Source organism: Manis pentadactyla, chromosome 7 (assembly GCF_030020395.1).
Source record: "Manis pentadactyla isolate mManPen7 chromosome 7, mManPen7.hap1, whole genome shotgun sequence".
Taxonomy (NCBI): domain Eukaryota; kingdom Metazoa; phylum Chordata; class Mammalia; order Pholidota; family Manidae; genus Manis; species Manis pentadactyla.
This window is the reverse complement of record NC_080025.1, coordinates 125,961,451-125,984,104: the sequence shown is the minus strand read 5'-3', so window position 1 is coordinate 125,984,104 and position 22,654 is coordinate 125,961,451. Positions and strand designations below refer to the sequence as shown.

Below are 22,654 nucleotides of genomic sequence, written 5' to 3'. Positions count from 1 at the left end.
TATATATATATATATATATATATATATATTGTGAGGGCATCTCTCATATTTATTGATCAAATAGTTGTTAACCACAACAAATCTCTGTATAGGGGGGTCAGTACTCAATGCACAATCATTAATCCACCCCAAGCCCAATTTTCATCAGTCTCCAATCTTCTGATGCATAACGAACAAATTCTTACATGGAGTACAAATTCTTACATAGTGAATAAGTTACATGGTGAACAGTGCAAGGGCAGTCATCACAGAAGCTTTCGGTTTTGTTAATGCATTATGAACTATAAACAGTCAGTTCAAATATGAATACTCATTTGATTTTTAAACCTGATTTATATGTGGATACCACATTTCTCTATTATTATTATTTTTAATAAAATGCTGAAGTGGTAGGTAGATACGAGATAAAGGTAGGAAACAGAGTTTAGTGTTGTAAGAGAGCAAATGTAGATGATCAGGTGTGTGCCTGTAGACTATGCGTTAATCCGCGCTAGACGAGGGCAATAAACATCCATGTATGCAGAAGATTTCTCTCAGAACATGAGGGGGGAGGTTCTAAGCCTCACCTCTGCTGCTCCCCATTTTCTCACCAGATGGCCCCCTGCGACTGTGCCTGTCTTAGGTTGTTCCTCCCTTGACGAATCTTACCCGTCTCTGGCTAACCAGTCATCTTCCGGGGCCATACAGGGAAATGTGAAGTTGGTAAGTGAGAGAGAAGCCTTATCGTTTGAAAAGGTTAGCTTTTTACTTCTTTGCATATTTATGCCCTGTGGCTTCTATGCCCAGCATTTGTCTTGAGGTGTCTTTACCACTTGGAAGAATTATGATACTTGGTAAATTCGACATGTGGCACGAGTTCTATTTAAAGGTTGTGATTAGGTAGGAAGAAGAAAAGCTACAGAAGTAGCAGGCAGAAGAAAACCTGGGAAGATTGATTATTTCTTTGACATATCTTCTTGTAGAGTAACTTCAGCATGGATAGGTTTTAAACGACTAATTAAATTGTGCACACACATTAACATAATAGGAATATAGTTACCTAACCAAAGCATCCCTGTAATTACCAGCCATCTCCAGTGAAACCAAGAAAACCAGTTAGGCACCTTAGGCATTTGTGAAAACTTATCTATGATATGGTGGATATTGTCCGACTGAACTTAAACAGTCTGAGAGAATTCAGATAAACTAGAACACCCCATTCCTGGGGACTGTTCATATCCCATATGTTCTTTTAACGATAAATAGTCTGTGGTTGTAAGATTTTGGAGTGCTACAATTTGCACTTCTCCTAATTCTTGGTTGAGTTCCAACAGAATAGATCCAGTCCAATTTTTGTTTTACTGTATGCACAGGCCAGCTTAGATATCTCCTTCATCATTCCCATGGCAAGTCCAGGAGCTGGTGGGATGAGTGCATCTACACCTGTGACAGTGTGTGGATCTTTGTTGAAGTTTTTTTTTTTTTTTTTTTTCTGTTCATCTTCTGTCATGAGTCTTCCCGAGAGTGCTGATGTTGGAAGTTCTTTTTCATATCGTATCTTAGTTCATTTTCGGGGTAGCCAAATTAGGCTTTGATCCTCTGTATAAACACAAATAGACCCTTTGCCTACACTTTTATATGTCCTTTATATCATTGTGTAGAACTCATTAGAGGTCACCACATAGGAACTGCATTTTTTTTTTAAATCATTAATCTACACTTACATGACGAATACTTTGTTTACTAGGCTCTCCCCTATACCAGGTCCCCCCTATATACTCCTTTACAGTCACTGTCCATCAGCGTAGCAACCTGTTGTAGAATCACTACTTGTCTTCTCTGTGTTGTACAGCCCTCCCCTTTCTCCCACCCAACTATGGATGCTAATCTTAATACCCCCCTACTTCTCCCCCCCTTATCCCTCCCTACCCACCCATCCTCCCCAGTCCCTTTCCCTTTGGTACCTGTTAGTCCATTCTTGAGTTCTGTGATTCTGCTGCTGTTTTGTTCCTTCAGTTTTTCCTTTGTTCTTATATTCCACAGATGAGTGAAATCATTTGGTATTTCTCTTTCTCTGCTTGGCTTGTTTCACTGAGCAAAATACCCTCCAGCTCCATCCATGTTGCTGCAAATGGTTGGATTTGCCCTTTTCTTATGGCTGAGTAGTATTCCATTGTGTATATGTACCACATCTTCTTTATCCATTCATCTATCGATGGACATTTAGGTTGCTTCCAATTCTTGGCTATTGTAAATAGTGCTGCGATAAACATAGGGGTGCACTGATCTTTCTCATACTTGATTGCTGCATTCTTAGGGTAAATTCCTAGGAGTGCAATTCCTGGGTCAAATGGTAAGTCTGTTTTGAGCATTTTGATGTACCTCCATACTGCTTTCCACAATGGTTGAACTAATTTACATTCCCACCAGCAGTGTAGGAGGGTTCCCCTTTCTCCACAGCCTCGCCAACATTTGTTGTTGTTTGTCTTTTGGATGGCAGCCATCCTTACTGGTGTGAGGTGATACCTCATTGTAGTTTTAATTTGCATTTCTCTGATCATTAGCGATGTGGAGCATCTTTTCATGTGTCTGTTGGCCATCTGTATTTCTTTTTTGGAGAACCTTCTGTTCAGTTCCTTTGCCCATTTTTTAATTGGGTTATTTGTTTTTTGTTTGTTGAGGCGTGTGAGCTCTTTATATATTCTGGACGTCAAGCCTTTATCGGATGTGTCATTTTCAAAGATATTCTCCCATACTGTAGGGTTTCTTTTTGTTCTATTGATGGTGTCTTTTGCTGTACAGAAGCTTTTCAGCTTAATATAGTCCCACTTGTTCATTTTTGCTGTTGTTTTCCTTGCCCAGGGAGATATGTTCAAGAAGAGGTCACTCATGTTTATGTCTAAGAGGTTTGTGCCTATGTTTTCTTCCAAGAGTTTAATGGTTTCATGACTTACATTCAGGTCTTTGATCCATTTTGAGTTTACTTTTGTATATGGGGTTAGACGATGGTCCAGTTTCATTCTCCTACATGTAGCTGTCCAGTTTTGCCAGCACCATCTGTTGAAGAGACTGTCATTTCGCCATTGTATGTCCATGGCTCCTTTATCAAATATTAATTGACCATATATGTCTGAGTTAATGTCTGGATTGTCTAGTCTGTTCCATTGGTCTGTGGCTCTGTTCTTGTGCCAGTACCAAATTGTCTTGATTACTATGGCTTTATAATAGAGCTTGAAGTTGGGGAGTGAGATCCCCCCTACTTTATTCTTCTTTCTCAGGATTGCTTTGGCTATTCGGGGTCTTTGGTGGTTCCATATGAATTTTTGAATTATTTGTTCCAGTTCATTGAAGAATGTTGCTGGTAGTTTCATAGGGATTGCATCAAATCTGTATATTGCTTTGGGCAGGATGGCCATTTTGACGATATTAATTCTTCCTAGCCGTGAGCATGGGATGCGTTTCCATCTGTTAGTGTCCCCTTTAATTTCTTTTAAGAGTGACTTGTAGTTTTCAGAATATAAGTCTTTCACTTCTTTGGTTAGGTTTATTCCTAGGTATTTTATTTTTTTTGATGCAATTGTGAATGGAGTTGTTTTCCTGATTTCTCTTTCTGTTGGTTCATTGTTGGTATATAGGAAAGCCACAGATTTCTGTGTGTTGATTTTGTATCCTGCAACTTTGCTGTATTCCGATATCAGTTCTAGTAGTTCTGGGGTGGAGTCTTTAGGGTTTTTTATGTACAGTATCATGTCATCTGCAAATAGTGACAGTTTGACTTCTTCTTTGCCAATCTGGATTCCTTGTATTTTTTTGTTTTGTCTGATTGCCGTGGCTAGGACCTCTAGTACAATGTTAAATAACAGTGGGGAGAGTGGGCATCCCTGTCTAGTTCCCGATCTCAGCGGAAATGCTTTCAGCTTCTCGCTATTCAATATAATGTTGGCTGTGGGTTTTTCACAGATGGCCTTTATTATGTTGAGGTACTTGCCCTCTATTCCCATTTTGCTGAGAGTTTTTATCATGAATGGATGTTGAACTTTGTCAAATGCTTTTTCAGCATCTATGGAGATGATCATGTGGTTTTTGTCTTTCTTTTTGTTGATGTGGTGGATGATATTGATGGACTTTCGAATGTTGTGCCATCCTTGCATCCCTGGGATGAATCCCACTTGGTCATGGTGTACGATGGTTTTGATGTATTTTTGAATTCGGTTTGCTAAAATTTTGTTGAGTATTTTTGCGTCTACGTTCATCAGGGATATTGGTCTGTAGTTTTCTTTTTTGGTGGTGTCTTTGCCTGGTTTTGGTATTAGGGTGATGTTAGCTTCATAGAATGAGTTTGGGAGTATCCCCTCCTCTTCTATTTCTTGGAAAACTTTAAGGAGAATGGGTATTATGTCTTCTCTGTATGTCTGATAAAATTCCGAGGTAAATCCATCTGGCCCGGGGGTTTTGTTCTTTGGTAGTTTTTTGATTACCACTTCAATTTCGTTGCTGGTAATTGGTCTGTTTAGATTTTCTGTTTCTTTTTGGGTCAGTCTTGGAAGGTTGTATTTTTCTAGGAAGTTGTCCATTTCTCCTAGGTTTCCCAGCTTGTTAGCATATAGGTTTTCATAGTAGTCTCTAATAATTCTTTCTATTTCTGCGGGATCTGTTGTGAATTTTCCTTTCTTGTTTCTGATACTGTTGATTTGTGGTGAATCTCTTTTCCTCTTAATAAGTCTGGCTAGAGGCTTATCTATTTTGTTTATTTTCTCGAAGAACCAGCTCTTGGTTTCATTGATTTTTGCTATTGTTTTATTCTTCTCAATTTTATTTATTTCTTCTCTGATCTTTATTATGTCCCTCCTTCTGCTGACCTTAGGCCTCATTTGTTCTCAATAATTTTTTTTTAAGTGAGCTTAAAAATATATATACAAAAGGGGAATGCATAAGGAGATTTCTATTATGGGAAATTGCTGAGGAATCCTTCATTTTCTCCAAGCAGTAGGAATGCTACCCTTACTAGAGTGAAGACAAGACCAGGTAAAGTGATAAACACAATGAAAACTGATAAAGCTCAGAATTTACATTCTAGGCTATACAGACAAAGTGTGTCCTAAACCTAAATTGGTTTAGTCCTTGAAAGTAACAGGCTTATGAATTTTCAGGTAGCATTAACGAAAATCAGAAGAGGCACTGAATTCTTACTCTGTCTCTAATGGTCATGGAGAAAAAATCGAATTAACCACATCAAGGAATTTAGCTTAGATGTTTATAAAAATAAAACAAAACCTCACTACTTTCATAAAAATGAGTCTATAGCTGCTTTTCTATGAATTCAAATAACTGACATAGAATTTTTCTGGGGCAACACATGACAACAGTGCTGAAGATGTACATAAAATGTAGCTATTTATTTCAACCAAAATTGTGGTTACTAAGCGATTAATTTTAGGAAAAAAAAAAAAAGACACCATTTGGAATCAGTGGAAACAAAGGTAACACCATGCAAAAATAACTATAGAACATAACATTTTATCTGCATAACCAGTTTGCCTGTATTTTTAATACAGCAGCATTTCCACTTCATTCTGTTTTCAATATACCCCATATTTAGCACACGGGTAGATTCTTAATTGCTTACGTGTTGTCCACAATATTAGTAAGAATCATCACTGTAATACAAATCACAACAAATCTCATATTAAATGTCAGGTCAAACACTAAACAAAATGTGCTGCCTTTGGGACTAGAAATACACCCACTTCCTGTATTACCCTAAATTCAATGAACCTGAATTCATTAACTCTTCAATTTAACAGACCAGCTTTTAAAAGTAAATGTAACAAATTGGCAAATAATTTTTTGAAATGCTGGACTATTTTAATTGCATGTTCATTTGTGCAGCTGAAAAGCAGGGGATCCAACATTTATTTCTAGCTGATGCAAACAGCTATAGCTGGACAGGTAGAAGTTCAGGAGATGGAACTCTTCAATTTTGAGCTTTAAGTCTGACACTTTCAGAAAGATTGAGGAGAAAAAACGGCTGGATGGCACATACTTTGTCCTTTATTTAGCTTCCTCTGGGTCACAGTAAATTAAATTCTCATCAGATCTCCAGCCAGTTCCCATGGGAACTCTATCAGGCTGTGAAAAATGCACCAGGGATCTCAGAAAACAAGGAGGCAGGATGTTAAGAGTTCTCTCCAAACTCCCCTTCCCCAGGCCTACTCCACTTCCTCTCTAACTCAGGCATATCCGGGTCAGCGCTGCTGAGCACCTGGGGATCAAAAAGGCTTTCTGATGTAGAAGCGATAGACGGTAATCTTCCTTAGAATGGTTTTAAAAACAGTGGGGGCTAAGAAAATAAAATGTGGACCACTTCCTCCCCCTTAAGAATTCACACCATATGTTGGGCCTCTCCCCCGCTGCTCTTCTTCCCTTACTCACTCTCCCTCAACCTATCAGGACAGAATAGAACTAGTTCATATGATCCGTCACCTTATATACTGTGCCTTGTTCTTAATTTTCCTAAGCCCTGACTCAGTAGTTTGCTATTATCAATTGAGCTCATACAATGTGCTGAGCATTGCACTAAGTGCTGAACATATATTACCTCCTCATTTAATGCTCCTGGCAGGCCCAGAGATTCAAACCCTTGTCTATGTGGTTCCAAAGTTCGTATCTAAACCACAATAGCCAACACTAGGACACTGATTACATATTCACTTGATATTAAAGGACAAAAACCTCATGCTGAAGTCTAATGATACAGGGAAACCATCATATTGAAGGTTACCAAACAGTAAGTATCATATAATCACTAGTTAAATTGAAAATTATACAAATTTCCAAATATAAAAAAAGCCTGGATTAATAAACACTCAAGTATTAACAGATGCTACTCCTGGCTGGTGGTTTCTTTTTGCTTTAACTTTTTTTTTTTTTAAACACTTTCCCTAAACCCACAAAGTCATTAGAATGAGAAGGTGTTGCTTTTGTGACTGATTAAACAGGTAGTAAATGTTATTTATAACAAAACGGCAAAACCATACAGTATCATAAACAGCAACAGAATGGACATCACCATTATCAGCAGAATTCATAATTACATTTTCATGGAGGAAAACCGTGGCCACAGAGACAACTAGGCTGACATTTTGTAGGAAAGTTGCAGGCTTTCCTAAGTTGTACAGATCAATAATGACAGCCATTTAGAGCTTTTATGTGCTTAAAAATGATATACAAACTCTAAGATATTTTTGTTATATTACAAAAATGTAACTGTATCTCTGCTAACATTTACGTAAAAAGAAAGACTATCCATCCACCCACAAACACATCTGCCTATGTGAACCTAAAATACCTTTGGAAACACAGGGAAATGGTAATGTTGTTTCTCAGGAGGGAAGGTGAACTGGTGAAGGAACAGGGTAAAAGGGACCTCTTCAACTATATACCCCTTATTACCGTTTCAGTTTTGATCCAAGTGAGTGCATTACCTAATTAAAGTAAAATATGAGCACTATATCAAACATCACTCAAAAAAAGTAATGAGAAAAACTTATATCAATATTATTGATTCCTACTTTTAAAAAAGGTCTGAAAGTTAAAAATATGTTAACTAATTTAAATCTCTATTTATATATCAGGCTGTCAAAAATATCCTGCGTTTCCGTATTGGCTTTCCTGCCAAATGACTTCACAATGTCTATTTCAGAAAATGAAACAACCAAAAGCATTTAGTTCCTTGATTTGACTTTGAAAATCCTTAGGAGAAAAAAAAAGCACTGCCGTTTTATCCATCCATATTATGTGCTTTCTACAAATGGTATCTGTATTTACTTTTTTTTTAAATAGCATGTTAAAGAAGAAAAATGCCTTGAGAGTTCAGTCTCCTGTTACTGCCATTCTCAAAGGGAAAACTTAATAGGCTACAGATATTTTAAAAAGCAAGCAAAAAAACAACAAATGAAAAAAAAAAGAACATTTTTAAGAAAAACAAAAAATGTTTTTAACTTATGTCCTTCTGGCTGTTTAAAATTTTATTTTAAAAATCCTATAGGAAAAGTATCTTTGCTTTGCCACAGAAGTCTTACCAATGCAAGACACGGACTATCAAGGACCCAAAGATAGCCACCCTGTACTACTGCTTATCACCCTGCAGGAACAGGGAAGGACAGGATGATGCCATGGAGTCAAGGAAGAAACAATCAAATCGGAACAGGAATTACAGAAACCACACTTCACGCTCAGGCAGGTCCCAGTGTCATCCACATAGTTACTGCTTCGTAGTGGATACAGTGCTCAAGCACTACACATGGCCCTTGTGTCTGGGGCAGTATCAAGCTGCCACATCATTAGACAATGCGGCAGGGCCACATATTCTCTGGCCCATCAAGTAGAATCCCTTAGGAAAGAGAAAATCAGACTACAATGGTGACTGACGATTTTCTTCCTCACTCATGTTTCCCCTTTTTCAAAAACAGCAGGAAATGACAGATAAATCAGTTAGATAGTTTTAAATGTAATGTATCACAGTATGATCTAGCCTGAAAAATTCTGTGTTCATCCAGGAGGACCCAAGCCCAAGGAGAAACTGGAACCATCAGGCAAGTCAAGGGGGCCTTGTTCAGAGAGAAGCTAATGCTCTGTTAACTTTGGTACTGGACCAAGTTTCATGCTGCCAGGAGGAAGAACAGAAACAAGAAAAAATGACATTTAGCAAATCACTTTTTTCCTCTTAAGGCCAGAAAGGTCCCAGGGATCCACTGTAACAGCCAAGTCAGAGAGCACAGCAGATGGGGCGTGTATATTGGAAAATGAGAGCTTCTGCGAGCTTAGAATTTTGAAGTGGTTCGTGCTACAGGTCTAAGCACCTTTGAGGAAGGGGATGGAAAATGGAAGGCAGAGGGATGGGAGGGAAAAGGAAGGATAAATGTGGAGGAAGGAAAACATCAGAGTTGGAATTAGACAGAATGAAAGGAAGGGGGAGTTTGTGTATGTAAAGGGAAGAGCATGGGAGACCATCAGCACCACTCACTCTCTAAATAGTGAGAAAGACATAGTAATAAGTCTCTTCCAGGTTTAGTGATCGTATTACTTATTACCATTTTCCCCTTGGGAAGCTGTGATTAGCAACCACCAAACCAGAAATACTGGAGAGTGGTGAAACGACTCATCTTTGCCTTTCATCTTCAAAAACTCTCACATGCTGGGGAGTTCAAACCGCATGCTGCCTTTCTTCCATACAGCTGCCGCAACACTGGCAAGGAGAGAAACTGGTGGGAGATGAGAAAAGGCACGGGGCCAACGTCAAGGAGTCAATCATTGTGATGGATCAGGTTTCTAAAGCCTTTATTACAAAATTTAGTGAACTGATGAATGGCGGAGGGAATCAAACATGACCTCCCAAATGGGAGAAAATCATTTGAGAGCAAAGGCCCTAGGAAAGGAGAATGCGGGTGCTAACACCAGAGGTGAAATAGACAGATACACACCCAACAGCAACAACTGAAACATTTCAGATGAAAACAGGTAGAACAGGGGCTGCCCCTAACTCAGTAACATGAGCAGAACTGCAGAAACAATACATTCAATCTGCTAGCTTTTTTTAGGAGAGGAAGGAGGTGCTAGGTAAAAGATAATTATAGCAACTTCACATAAGTAAAGACTTGTATTATAGGTGCCTCAACCAACCTCTCAAACCTGGTTCTCACACTAAGTATGAAGAATTGCCCACTGGCCACAGGACACGGGGTGGTGGAGTTGGGCTGAGGGGTCAGGGGGAGGCAGGCAGGTGTCACAAACACTCACAGGCATATGCACCCTGCCCCCAACCTTCTCATTTTCTCTATCACGGGTATTCACATTCACTGGTATCTCAAATAAATCTCTAGTATCAATAGATTAAACTTTCAGGAATGTAAGAGGATCAAGTAGATAAATCAGTAAAAACTGGACAAAAAAAACAAATCTTCACTACCAGGTTTAGGAACAGATCTTTGGAGACTGCCAGTCCACTCCCCTTTGAGAGATAAGGAAGGTAAGGACTAATATGAAATGGCCCATCCCAGGTCATGGAGTTAGGACTAGATACACAAGGTCTAGGGCTCCAAGTGCCTGAGGATTTCCAGCTCCATCCAGCCCATCCTGAGGGGGGCAGTCGGCAGGAGGCAATGGAAATCTGCCTGCCACTTTATGGTGGCCCTCCCCAGAGACTCTACTAGGAAAACTACACATTTATCCATAAATGTTGTTCTTTCAGAGTCTGATTAGTGATACCAGGATGACTAATTGAGCCTGTCTGCATTCTTTAGAAAGCTCATCTTTTTTCGAGGATAGAAAATAGATTTCTTTGCATTTTATGAATTAAGAAAATAAAGCACACTGAATGAAATGGATTCAAACCTAGTATAAAAAGTTGAACATAAACCATCTTAAGCTGCATATCTTGCTGTCTTGAGGACATGGAAACACCCTACCGCTTCCTTGTAATGCAGCCTGAGAAACTCTGGACAAGGCTGCAGGTTTACATATGAGGTGCCAGTTTCTATTTCTATTCTTTAAACATAAACAGTTTCATCCTTTGTGCCCTGCCCAAAAGTTATTCCTAATGCAATGCTCTGCTTTGATTCCCTCCCTATACTAGAATATCGAAGGAATCAGAGCTGTCAAAATACGGTGCCCATTTTAGAAATAAAGAAACAGGCTTCATGAATGTTCAGACCATACTCTCAACTGGTGGGATTCAACAAGAAAACTAAGGAACTACCCCCAGCTTCTAAGTAAAAAGAGGTTTACTGTTTCACCAAAGCATGGTCACCTAATTTCTTATCAGTGCTTAGGTAACTTCTGTGATTTTCTTCTTTCCTTTCTTCCATTTCTTACTTTCCCCTTTTCTCTGTTTTAATAAAGAAAGGTCAGAGGTTTGGAGGCAGCAAAAAACTGAGCCTACTGGAGAAAAGTCAGAAGCATCACCGGCCTGTCCTTTCTCAGTACTCTACCATGCAGCCAAGTCTAGCTGGACAGGATGGGAGGAGTTGGCTCAGAAATAACCTTCTAAGCTAAAAGGTAACCCACATATTGCAGAAATGGCAAAGTGAAGCATGTCACTGGCTTGTGTCCCTCCAAATCATTTGGACTATTATTGGAAAATAGGGACGTTGTAAACCCCAAGTCAAGGGGAATGGGGACAGCAGGGAGGAGTCAGGGTCCATCAAACTTCTGTCACTTAGAGCATTAAAATAATGGAGGATTCAAATCAAAAATATTTTGTGAATACTAGTTGAGTCAATCTCTCATTCAAATATTTTTTTAGAGAGAACAAATTACAAACGCCTCACGCACATTCTCGATTATAAAGAAAAGATGAGGAAATAGCCCCAGACCAGATTCTAGCTCTAATGAGTGACTGCTCCCGCCACCTCCCAAAACCCTCACAGAGCAGCCTAACAATGAGTGGTTACACAAAGTAACCACTCAGGTAGAGGAATAAGTTAATCATCATAATTCACAATGAAAAATACTAAGAAAAATATTCTTAATGCCTTGGTCTGTATTCCAGTCAGACAGCTAAGCCTAAAGATTCATTTAACAGGCTGAAAGTCTATATTTGCATGAGGAAATTAGAAGAGGCTGGTGACAAGGACACCAGCTCCCTACCTTAGGAATACAGGATGAGCTTTCTACCTCCTTTCTCTGTTATATAAATACCCCAGGACTTTCTTTAAGCTCTTCTAGGTGTGAGTGGAAGAAAAGGTAAGACAGCCTCTCTCACCTGAAGGGGCCAGTGTGGGAGGTCAGACTTGGAAACTATTACTGTAGAAATGGGCACAAAAGCATAGCACTGGGACAGAGGCCCAGACTTCCCAGGGAGCCAGGAACACAGGATAGAGGTAAGATTCTCACAGAAAAATAAGTGTGAAAGCAAGGAGCTGTGAAAGGGCTTGGCATGTCCAGGGAATGGTGAGTTCGTTTTGACATATGGAGAGCAGAGAGGGAATCAGGACTAGAAATGGAAGCAAGATCTGTAAATGGTGTTAGGATATTTTATAGGCAACTGCCTTTCTACTGCTTTATGTTCCCCTAAGGAGTTCGATGCTTCTTTGGAGGTACCTAGGAATGAGAGTTGTGAGATAACCAGGACTGTGCATATAGAAAGCAATTCTGAAGGTGATTTGAAAGCTGGTACAGACTAGAAAAAGCAGGACAACCACTTAAGACAGAGTTGCAATGATTAAGATCAGATTACAAGCGCACAGTCTAAAAGCCACAGGAAATGTCAGCAAAACAAAGACTTGGAAGAGTTAACTGTAGCCTAATAAGGTGAAGTTGGGGTGGGGAGATCACTGATCCTCAAGTTGCAGACAATGGGTAGTAGAGACATTACATAAGCTCTACAACAAAGGGAGCCAAGGCAGGTTGCAATGGCAGGGAGGATAATCATATGGAAGCCACCAGCTACATTCTGGACATAATAGGTGCCAGCTCTCTGATGCAATCTGTGACTGGGTATCCAGCAGTCAGAAGGTGTAAGGAGCTCGGTAGGCAGAGAAAGGAGTTCAGAGTAGAAATTTTCACAGCATTATGAGAGATAGCTGAAGACATTAAGAGCTTAAGGACACACAGCAGATGAGACCTCTCCTATCTCTGAATGACGACTATGATCTGTACAATTCACATGAATATTAATCCAACAGTGCCAAGAGACACGTTGCTGTTACCTTACCAGTTATTCAAATCTGTTCGTAATTCAACTTCAGCTTGACGTAATCTTGCCCCAGTTAGATCATAAGCAATTTGTGACAGAGGTATTTTCTTTTATATTTTATCTCCAAAAACCCAATTACCATGTGAGTCTCTCTTAAAGTATTAATTCCATGAGAATAGATGTTTGTAAGGCTCTATCCCCAATGCCTAGAGCAAGGTATGACATACAGAAGTAATTCAGAAAATATCTGAGGAATAAATGATGGTGATGAATTGGTTTCCTTAGGCTACCACCTGGCCTTCTCAACATATCAAAGCTTTAGGACAGAGTACTCAAAGAGAAAAGGCCTACTCAATCTTTGTCTTCAAAAGAAAGACAAACTGCTTATCCACTTAGCCCAGCCCTGTCCATCGACTTGTAGAAGGCAGAAGAGGTATGTGGATAAAGTGAAGGTTCCTAATGGCCAAGACTTGCACCTGGCCCTGGTCGGCTAGTTCACTATATGTGTGGGCAATATGTTGTTATTGTATCTATGTAAAGAGCTCCGCCCAGTGCTCTGGACGACATGGTGGCAAGGCTGCAAGACTGGAGTGGTGGCAGTGACAGGACAGAGACTGAGAGGGCTGTGCGGGTAGAGAGGCCCAGAGTCAGAGACGGGCTTGCTACGTGCAGACTCGCTCTGAGTGGACAGGATTCTAGTGATTGACCTGCCACTGTGGAAATAAAGTTGGATATAAAGCCTTTCATCCCAAGAATGTTCTACTGTCATATCTTTGGTCACACTGAATCCATAGTGAAGTAGCCCGGGGCTGAAACCCACTGGCAAGACAAGGTGGAAAGGCAAAGTAGCAGAAAACTATCTCATCCAAAAAAGCCTGATGGAAGATAAAACCTGGGATTCCTATAGTCACAGAAGCAAATTCATACAAAACTGCAGGCAAAGTGTTAGACACAGTGCTCGGGAACACAGGCCTGTGCTAATTGTTCTATTCATCACCCTTGAATGGGATGAGCGTGGTTCATCAAAAGCTCCTGCCAGGAATGACTTCCCCAAGGTGTGCCATATTTCAAATGCTAGTTAGTGAAGTAGAAGGGATGGAGGCCCTGGGACTATGGCAACCTTACGTGGACATCCACAATCACCCTTCTAGGAAGGGAAACGGGACAAAGCCTGAGGGTAAGCCTACTAAAAAACCTGGAAATGTGCTCCATCAGCAGTTACTAAGCACCAACTCCAGCTGGACTGGAGACAGGAAGGCAGAACCCCGGATGAGTGACAACAAAAAGGACAAACAATACAGAAAGCAAGATAAGACAGGCCGGGGACCAAAGACGAAAGAGTGCTGACACCCTCAAATTCTATCCTACGGACTGTATTTGCAGAGGAGCTCATTTCCACAATACAAATCTAGAAATGGGAACTCCAGCCAAGTCAAGTGCCCAGATACTCCTTGCCTAGTGTGTTACTGTCCGAGCAACTGCAATAACAAAGGACCACAATCTGGTTTGTGTAAAACAACAGAAATTTGCTCACACTTCTGGACACTTCAAGTTGGAAACTAGAGTGCAGGCAGTGCCACGCTTCCTCTGACGACTCTTAGAAAGCAATCTCCCTCGCTTCCTCCTAGCTACTAGTGGTCCCTGCCGCCCCCGGCACTCCCTGGCCCTGCAGCTGCATTACTCCAATTGCCACCTCCATGGTCACATGGCCTTCTGTTCCTGTGTCCTATACTCTCTGAGGAGGGCACCTGTGCTGGGCTTAGGGCCCCCTCCATTTCACTACTGTCTCATTTTAACCTAATAAATTTCATCTGTGAAGGCCCTAGTTCCACATTCTGAGGTTCTAAACGGACAAGAACTCTGAGAGGACACTATTCAGGCCACTTTAACAATCATCAGGAAAACATCAGAGAAGACTATCCATGCCAGAAATCCCCATGGGATAGAACTGCAGCATTTTAGGAATAGCTGAACATTTCCCAGAGAAGATAACAAGCAAGAGAAAACAAGAAAGCAGTTCCAGCTATCAAAAGAACTTGTTTCAGGTCAGAGCAAAAAGCTCCATTCTGATTTTAAACACATTAAAACAAGGATCTTACAACTTAAATGAGCTCAATTATGAAGACATAGACCTAAAACACCACTCCTGTCATGAAGCTATACAGAGTTCATAGAACTTCCACCTTAAAACCAAGAGACACTTGTGCATACTACTGTCTTGTATATGAAGCTATACCGTCAGGAAAGAAATAGTCTAGCAACTGAAGGAAAGTATTAGCCTAACTTTCTGAACATTAACGCAGAGGCCACCACAGAAAATAAACATGGGAAGTTAGTGCTTAAAAAGTGTAAGCACTACTTCTAAATGATGTGTTGCAAATATTTAAGAAATGTGTTTTTTAATACAAAAGTCATATATTCTATCCCCACATAGGCCCTTTTAAGAAGATGAAAACTACTAGAGAAAAAATATTGAGAGAAGATGGAAGAGTCAGATTGCATATCAAATTAAGTACATCTGTACCCAGTTTCTCTTTTCCCTCTTACACAACACAAAATATCCTGTACATTATCACACAGAACAAGCTCAAAATAATCTATTCTCTGTAAACCAGAAGGTATAGGAAATTTGAAGACATGCAATTCAGCACATTTTATAGGGTTTTTTTGGGCACATAAGGGTTATTTTTAAAGTTGGGGGAAAAAAACCCTGTCCTCTCCATACCCCCAAACACAGCTGAGCTGATTCAGCACAAATCACCCCCTAAAATAAAATCCCAGTTTGCAGAGAATAAGCATGGAAAGTTCCAGCCCCAAGGACGACATTTCAGAAACCAGGCTGAAAAAATCAGGAGTGGGTGGTTTAAGACAAGCTGACCACAAATCATGTTAAAAACATAAGAAATTTCACCAGAAAACTATGAGCAACTTGGGAGCCCAGGAAAGAAAATCTTCAATAATAAGCAAGTAATATAAGAGTAGTACCCAGAGATATGAGAATCTCAAAGAAGCTGGTAGCTAATAAATCATTTCCCACTGGTAAGCAAACAAAAAACTTCCAGGAATGTAGTTGGAAGTGTTAGTTTCTTCATTTAACTTAGAGATGCATTCTGAAGAGGCTAATATACATCATACAACACCACACTTTGCCGGTGAGCTACGTGTTCACCTCAATACCTTGAATGCCCCCAAATCGCAGAGGTATTTTTCACAACATGTAGATTTAAAAACCAAAACAAGAACTCATCAAAAAGAACATGTAGGTGGTGGGATGCAGAAAGCTACCTTGCTGGGAATAGCCAAGTTTCCAGGAAAAGGTTATTTCTGTTAATTACATTCACCAGACAAGGGAGCTAATGAGTCAAGGTTCTTTCCCGAAAAGTAAAGTGCATCTAAAATAACCCCCTTCATCTCCAATGCATACTGACACATTCCCCTCATGTCTAAGAGGAAAGCATGGTCAGAAATTATAACTCATTCAAAACAGTTATTCGGTGAGTATCTTTAGTCAATGATTCAAAAAATCTATAGCCACGTTGATGCTAACAGCTGCACGGGAAAGGACAAGCAACCTCGTACAAACTGGTGGATTTAAATAAAAAAGCATTCACAACCTCAGGGCCTATTTTGATCATTAACGTAAAGGACTTTTCCACAGTATGAGTAAATCAAATAAATATCAAGTGGAAAATGTGGAGATGACAAAGCAAATGTTGATAAAAACCAAACCAAAATACACCAAGGTAATTAAGAAGAATTTACAGACTGTCAGCTTTGCACTTAACTGAATAAGTAACACTGCACAGGATAGAACTTACAAGTGTATTTAAGGGAAAGAGCAGCCCTGTTAAACAGCCAGGGAGAAGAGTGAAGAAGTCCTCAAGAAAGGTCCAGGGCCCTTGAAGACTGCTCACAAGCGAAGGGGAATACTACTCTTGCTAAGGACTGCTACTGCTAGCACCTTCAGAGACCTGTCCTTGCACAGGGAACAAGTACCAAGAGCACCCTGCAAACTCTTCCCTGGTACTGGGACAAAAAGATAAAAAAGCAACCAGGCCTTTCTGTTCTCCCAGACTCTCCCAAGTCTCAACTATGCCAAGAGATTAAAGTGAAAAGGAAATCAAGCCTCAACATTGGCTTAGCAAGGTTACCTATGACCTCACGTTTGTCTGTGTAACTGGAAGATCATGCAATCTGACAATGGGTTCTCTGAAGAACAATTTTATTAAACATCACTTTGCAGGGACATCTCAAAGACTAATGAGATAATGTCTGAAGGGCTAGAAGTATTCAGGGGGCTCATCTATGGGTCTGTTACCACCAGCTGATAGCTGCAGACTAGGATAACGCAGCTGAAGAGAACCAACTCCTGCAGCATGTTACATACAAGAACTGACATCACTCCAAAAAGGACCATGAACCTGGCTATATCTACATATGATTCAGGATCAATAACAGGGAAGCGGGCCTCTCTAGATGGCCTTCAACTTAGCACAACAATGGAAAGTATAGACATCTGTGGGTAAAATACGTAGTTTCTATGAACTTCAGTTTTACCTGTAATAATACAAGTGATACATACATCTTGCAAGGTGCAGGTGAAAATTAAAGTGAAAGCAACATTTTAGGACTTATCATGAAGAGACAACTCAGTAAACGACAGTGCTAACCCTATTAAGCTGGAATGAGCATTATATCATGGGCCTTACAAAAAGAACTCTTTCTAGTTCACAGTACAAATTGAAATGGCATAAAAATCATAAGAGGGTATTCAACAAATTACAAATGAGCCACATCTTCTATAATTGGCTAAGGCATTCAGGATATTTGATCCCAAGAACACAAGGCTGTTAACAGTAGCTTGGTTGCCAACCCAGTTCGTAACAGCACATTAACTCAGAATAGAGAGACTATCATTTACATGTACTATCAAGAGGTGCCACGTTGACTTGTGAGTCCTGAAATGAAGAGGCAATCTCACCTTACCCTCTTGTACATACAGTTAACCCTAGGTGACTCACGGGGCCCTACTTCTACTTCCTTTATATATTCTTATCTGGGTCCACAGCCTTCATCCCAGTGTCCTCCTTTCCATAACTTTAACTATTTGTATGTAAGTTTATTGAGCACCTACCAAGCATCATACACTGTATGTACTGTGCCCTGGGGTAGGAAGCCTAACAGACATGGGCCCTAATCAGCCTAACATAATAATACCCAATGAGAGAGCGAGCTATAACACAATCTCTGAAATACATTAAGATTTGAAAAATTATGTTCAAATTGTTGGAAGAGGGGTTGTCCAGAGAAGAGTTCCCCTAGGAAGTCACATATAACTTGTGTCTGAAGGACACCCTAAGATAGAAAGGGAGGAAAATGAGGACAAATAGGGTATTTCAAACAGAAGAAACTGGAAGTGCAAAATCTCACCCTGAGATAAGAGGAACATAATGCATTTCAGAGCCCTAATAAAGTCCATAAAGGTGGCCAGGAGGTAGGGGACAGAAGGGGGGATGGGAGGTAGACATCTGAGAAGCAGGCTGGACCAGATTATACTGGGCCTTGTAGGCTACAGAATGCAATGGGAAGCAAACACTGTAGGCAAACAAAGAGCATAATGGCACTGTCATGGACGCTTTTGGGAAGAACAGAGTGGGAGGACAGAATGCATGAAAGCCAGGGGGAAAGGCACCCAGGAGTCCAGGTGACAGGATATGCAGGCAAGTCGGCTGCAATGCAGCAGGACGAGGACACACTCACATGTATATAAAGCAGGAGCTGATGAGGGACTGGGATAAGAGGGGTAAAGAGCGGGTGTCAAAGATGTTTCTGATGGCAATTGTTAGTGGCATGACTCCCAGAACCCTGCGGACCAGATTTTCTGTCAGAATTATCATGAGTTCTATTTTAAACATGTTGGACTGATACCTCTGGAGCACATGGAGCTCCTTCCCGTCCACACCACCAAGCTCCACACCCCCCGAAGTACAGGCCTCATGAGCAAAATAGGCTTCCATAAGGAACAATCTGTAATATGAATTTGAAATATTCCCTCTATTATTTACAGCCCAGTAACTTATTGAGAAAAATGCCCAATGTTAAGTACCTATGTGGATAAAATGAAAGTTCCTATGGCCAGGATTCTCACCTGGCCCTGGTTGGCTAGCTCACTACACACATGTGGGCAATGCATTGCTATTGACTCTATATAAAGAGCTTCGCCCAGTGCTCCGGGCGACAGACACAGTGGCACGGCTGCAGGAGAGCAGAGAGGCTGGAGTGGCGGCAGTGCCAAGGACAGAGGGCTAGAGGACGGCTGTGCGGACAGAGAGGCCCAGAGGCAGAGACCGGCTTGCTGAATGCAGGCTCACTCTAAGTGAATGGGATTTAGTGATTGACCTACCACTGTGGAAATAAAGGTGGGTATAACACTTTCACCCCAAGAATGTTCTACTGTCATTTCTCTGGTCACATTGAATGCATAGTGAACTTGCCCAGGGCAGAAACCCATTGGCAAGATAACCTAAAAAAGAGCATAGTTCACAGAATAAACTTAAATGGCATGTAAACCACACAAAGTCAACTGTTAAGTCACAAATGAGCTTCATTCCCCAAATTTTCTCATTTAACATAATTAAATGGTAAACATATTTAATTCACAGACATACATTTTGGGGCAGAGGTTTCTACAGAGTGTGTTAAAGCGTCAGCAATGGTATCACCAGGATTACATCTTCAAATCAATCTTACTTCTGGCAATTCCATCTCTCCCACCATTTTTGACCCTTCAATTGTCCAAAAAAGTTATAACTCTGAACACAAGTTCCCATGGTGCTAAAAATTGTGCAATTAAGACTCACGGGTTATAATCATTCATGTGTCATTTATAAATTCTGTATTACATGGATTTTAAAGTATTTGGAGACTGTACTTTAGAGATTGTACAAGATAGAGATTGTTTGAGATATCTAGGAAAAATTCCCAATGAAGATCCCAATTATTACCTTCCACCACTGAGAACAAAATGAGAGGCACACAAACTTCTGTCACATGGGTGTCCGCTAAGCATTAAGAAAAAGATACACACACAAAAAAACAACTTCTGCTATTAGAGGAATGTAGCCCTGGTCGTTTAGGAGGGCATCAAACTTGCAACCTTATACACACCTACATTATCATTCTGGAAAACTAAAAGACATGCTGACATTACCATGTATTCTGTTTCTCTGCTCTACTGGGGCCATAAAGAACCCCAGAAGAAATTATCAAGACACTAGCAAGAATTCACCATGTGTATCCCTCAGTGAACATTTTAGTGAAAGCACAGAGAGCAAATGGTAAATGGGACACAGGGAGGGCATTCTACCAGGCAGCATGGCAATTCAGACAGCTTCTCAAACACTTCCAGAATACACATAGATCCTTCTACCCTCCCCCAAATCAGAGAAAACAATACACACACATTCACTTTAGTTTGAGCAGGTACTTGTTTTATGGAAGCTGGAACACATTTAATCAGGTACCAGCCAAATCTGTACCATGGCTTAATGCCACTCAAATCAGTTGTGTACTGATTCACATCTCTTGACCTCAGAGCTGGTAAAATCATAACTGAAAAAAGGCTATGCCAGGTTCTATAGGAAAGCAGTATTACTAAAAACAAAACAACATACCTTACTGGTGTTTGGAAAATCTGAAAGGACTAAATACCACCATAGATTCTCAATGTACAGGATGACCACTAGCAAGAGAAGGCAAATACTCCCATCTCACAACTGATAAAACCAAGGCTCAGAGAGGTGGTTGGTTATGTTAATGAGGCATTTAGCCATAATTAAATCTTGAGAAAGTGAATTTCTGTAACTGACATACAGGCCACTGAATCTAACAAAGCACCTTAACAGTTTACCTTCAATCTTACTTTTCTAGAAAATCCTTAAAATTGTCATATGATAGACTCTCTGGGATGGCCAAATAATAGGGCAGAGAAGATGATTTTCCCTCCATTATCTTGCTTAAGCTGTGACAGGCTGCCCTAATCAGCTTCGTGCACACAGGCACATAGGCACACGTGCTCTCCCCTTGGTACCTCTTAATCACCATGTGTCACACTGAGCAGCTGCAGAGGTCTGAAGGGAACTGGCAGAGATTTGCACTGATGTGCTAGCCACCCCCTGAGGCAGCAACTGCCCTGCCTGCTCCCAGACTCCAGAGAACATGGGTGTTTGCTCTTACCACTGATGGTCCCAGAAGACCGGCAAGTGGTTTCAGGTGATGAGTTAGGAAAAGCACTTGCATCAGGAATGTTCCAGCCCAGCAGAGCAGGGCTGCCTTCTACTCCCTACGCAGGGATATGGTATTCATCATTTATACAATGTCACCATGGGGGACAAAACTTGGGCTCAGCACAAATAGAATCCAATCAACTCTGATGCAGAGGAACCAGTAAACAAGGCATCCTCCACCAAAAGGGAACCTATTTGCTTAAAAATTGCCACCTTATCTGACACTTTAGGTCAGTCTTTTCATACTGTGACAGAGGACTTTATGAAGGCCTGATGCACAGTGTTGGAGAGCAGAAGCTGGGCAATCTTCTAGGAGCATTTGGCAGCTGCTGCAATTAGCTGTGATCTCTATTCCCAGGGATGAAACAGAATCAGGACAGGGCAATACTCAAAGAAACCAGGTGGATGCCATAATACATGCCACCCAGCTGGCTACACTCAATCAAATATATGCTGCCACTCCTTTCAATGTGACTTTCCATGAATTTCAATGTAAATCCATACTTGTGAAGAAATTCCTTGTTTGTCTCTATGCATTTGTTTATGAGCCAGTAAATGAGTGATACAGTATCAGCCTGGTGAAACAGAGATGTTGGACATTAGATTAGATAACAGGAGATCTAGAAATTGAAAGAGGCTTAAAGCCATCATTCATACTATACTTCATGAATGAATACAGCATTCTGTCAAGTTTTATACAATGATAAATGAGCCTATTCTCTGAAGGAACCTGAGGAGATTTAATACTCATTTTTAGGGAACCCAGTTTCGTTTCTCTACTTCAAAATTAGCAATTTCATCTTATGCCCACCTTGAAAATCTCTTCGCTCTAATTTATCTTTCTAATGACCACACTATATAATACAATTGGTAATATTTATAATATACTACATTAGCATTAGTTCAAAAGTGAGAGCCTTTTTGAACCTGTTACCTCACCACTAATTTACAAATCTCCTTTAGGTAAAGAAGGCTAACATGGCTTTAACTGTTAAGGCCAGACATACAGCAGAATGGCCTTTACCTTTCTGCAGATAGAAGAAAAATCAAACCAAAAAACGTTAGGTGCCGAAAGAATCGGAACCCGTTGGAACAGAACATGGGTAAAGACAGATCACTATGGCTCCCTGAGCAGATTTCCCTCAACTACCATTGAGGTAACAACCCCGTTCATTTCCTTTGTTTACCAGGGACACAAAGAACTGCCCAGGGTATTTTGGGTGGGAGCTCAGAGAAAATAGGGGGCACTCAGTGGCTCACCCTCAGCCTCCCAGAAGGGCGGGTTCTGACCTAATGACAGAATATTATGCTCTAGAAACACAAGGAGGTGCACTCTCAGGGTTACTGAACTGTTGCACTGGACTAGGAAGAAAAAGTGCTTCACCAAGCGCCACCAGGAAACCATGTACTCTTTTCCCACCAAGGATCCCCAACACCTGCTTAGAATCTACAGGAAATGTGACAAGCCCATGACATGGAGGTGCCCTGCACACCCTAGTACATTTCAGTAGCATGTTTCTAGTCCAGGAGAGCCCATCTTCTCCTTAGTCAACCTGTTGCTCCCAAGTAGGAGAGGCAGGAAAAACCAGCAACCTTCCCCTGCTAGAAAAATCCCACAGCACCAACTTCCCATGGAGGTGGCTGGAGAGAACAAGAGAGCCAAGTGGATAAACTCAGGGCCATATGCAATTCCTGA

The 22,654-nt window shown here is 40.7% G+C and overlaps 1 protein-coding gene across 4 annotated transcripts in view; it reads right to left on the bottom strand.

The window, feature by feature from the left end:
• SND1 (staphylococcal nuclease and tudor domain containing 1) overlaps positions 1-22,654 on the bottom strand; it is a 446,546-nt gene that overhangs the window by 251,249 nt on the left and 172,643 nt on the right. The window lies entirely within an intron of this gene.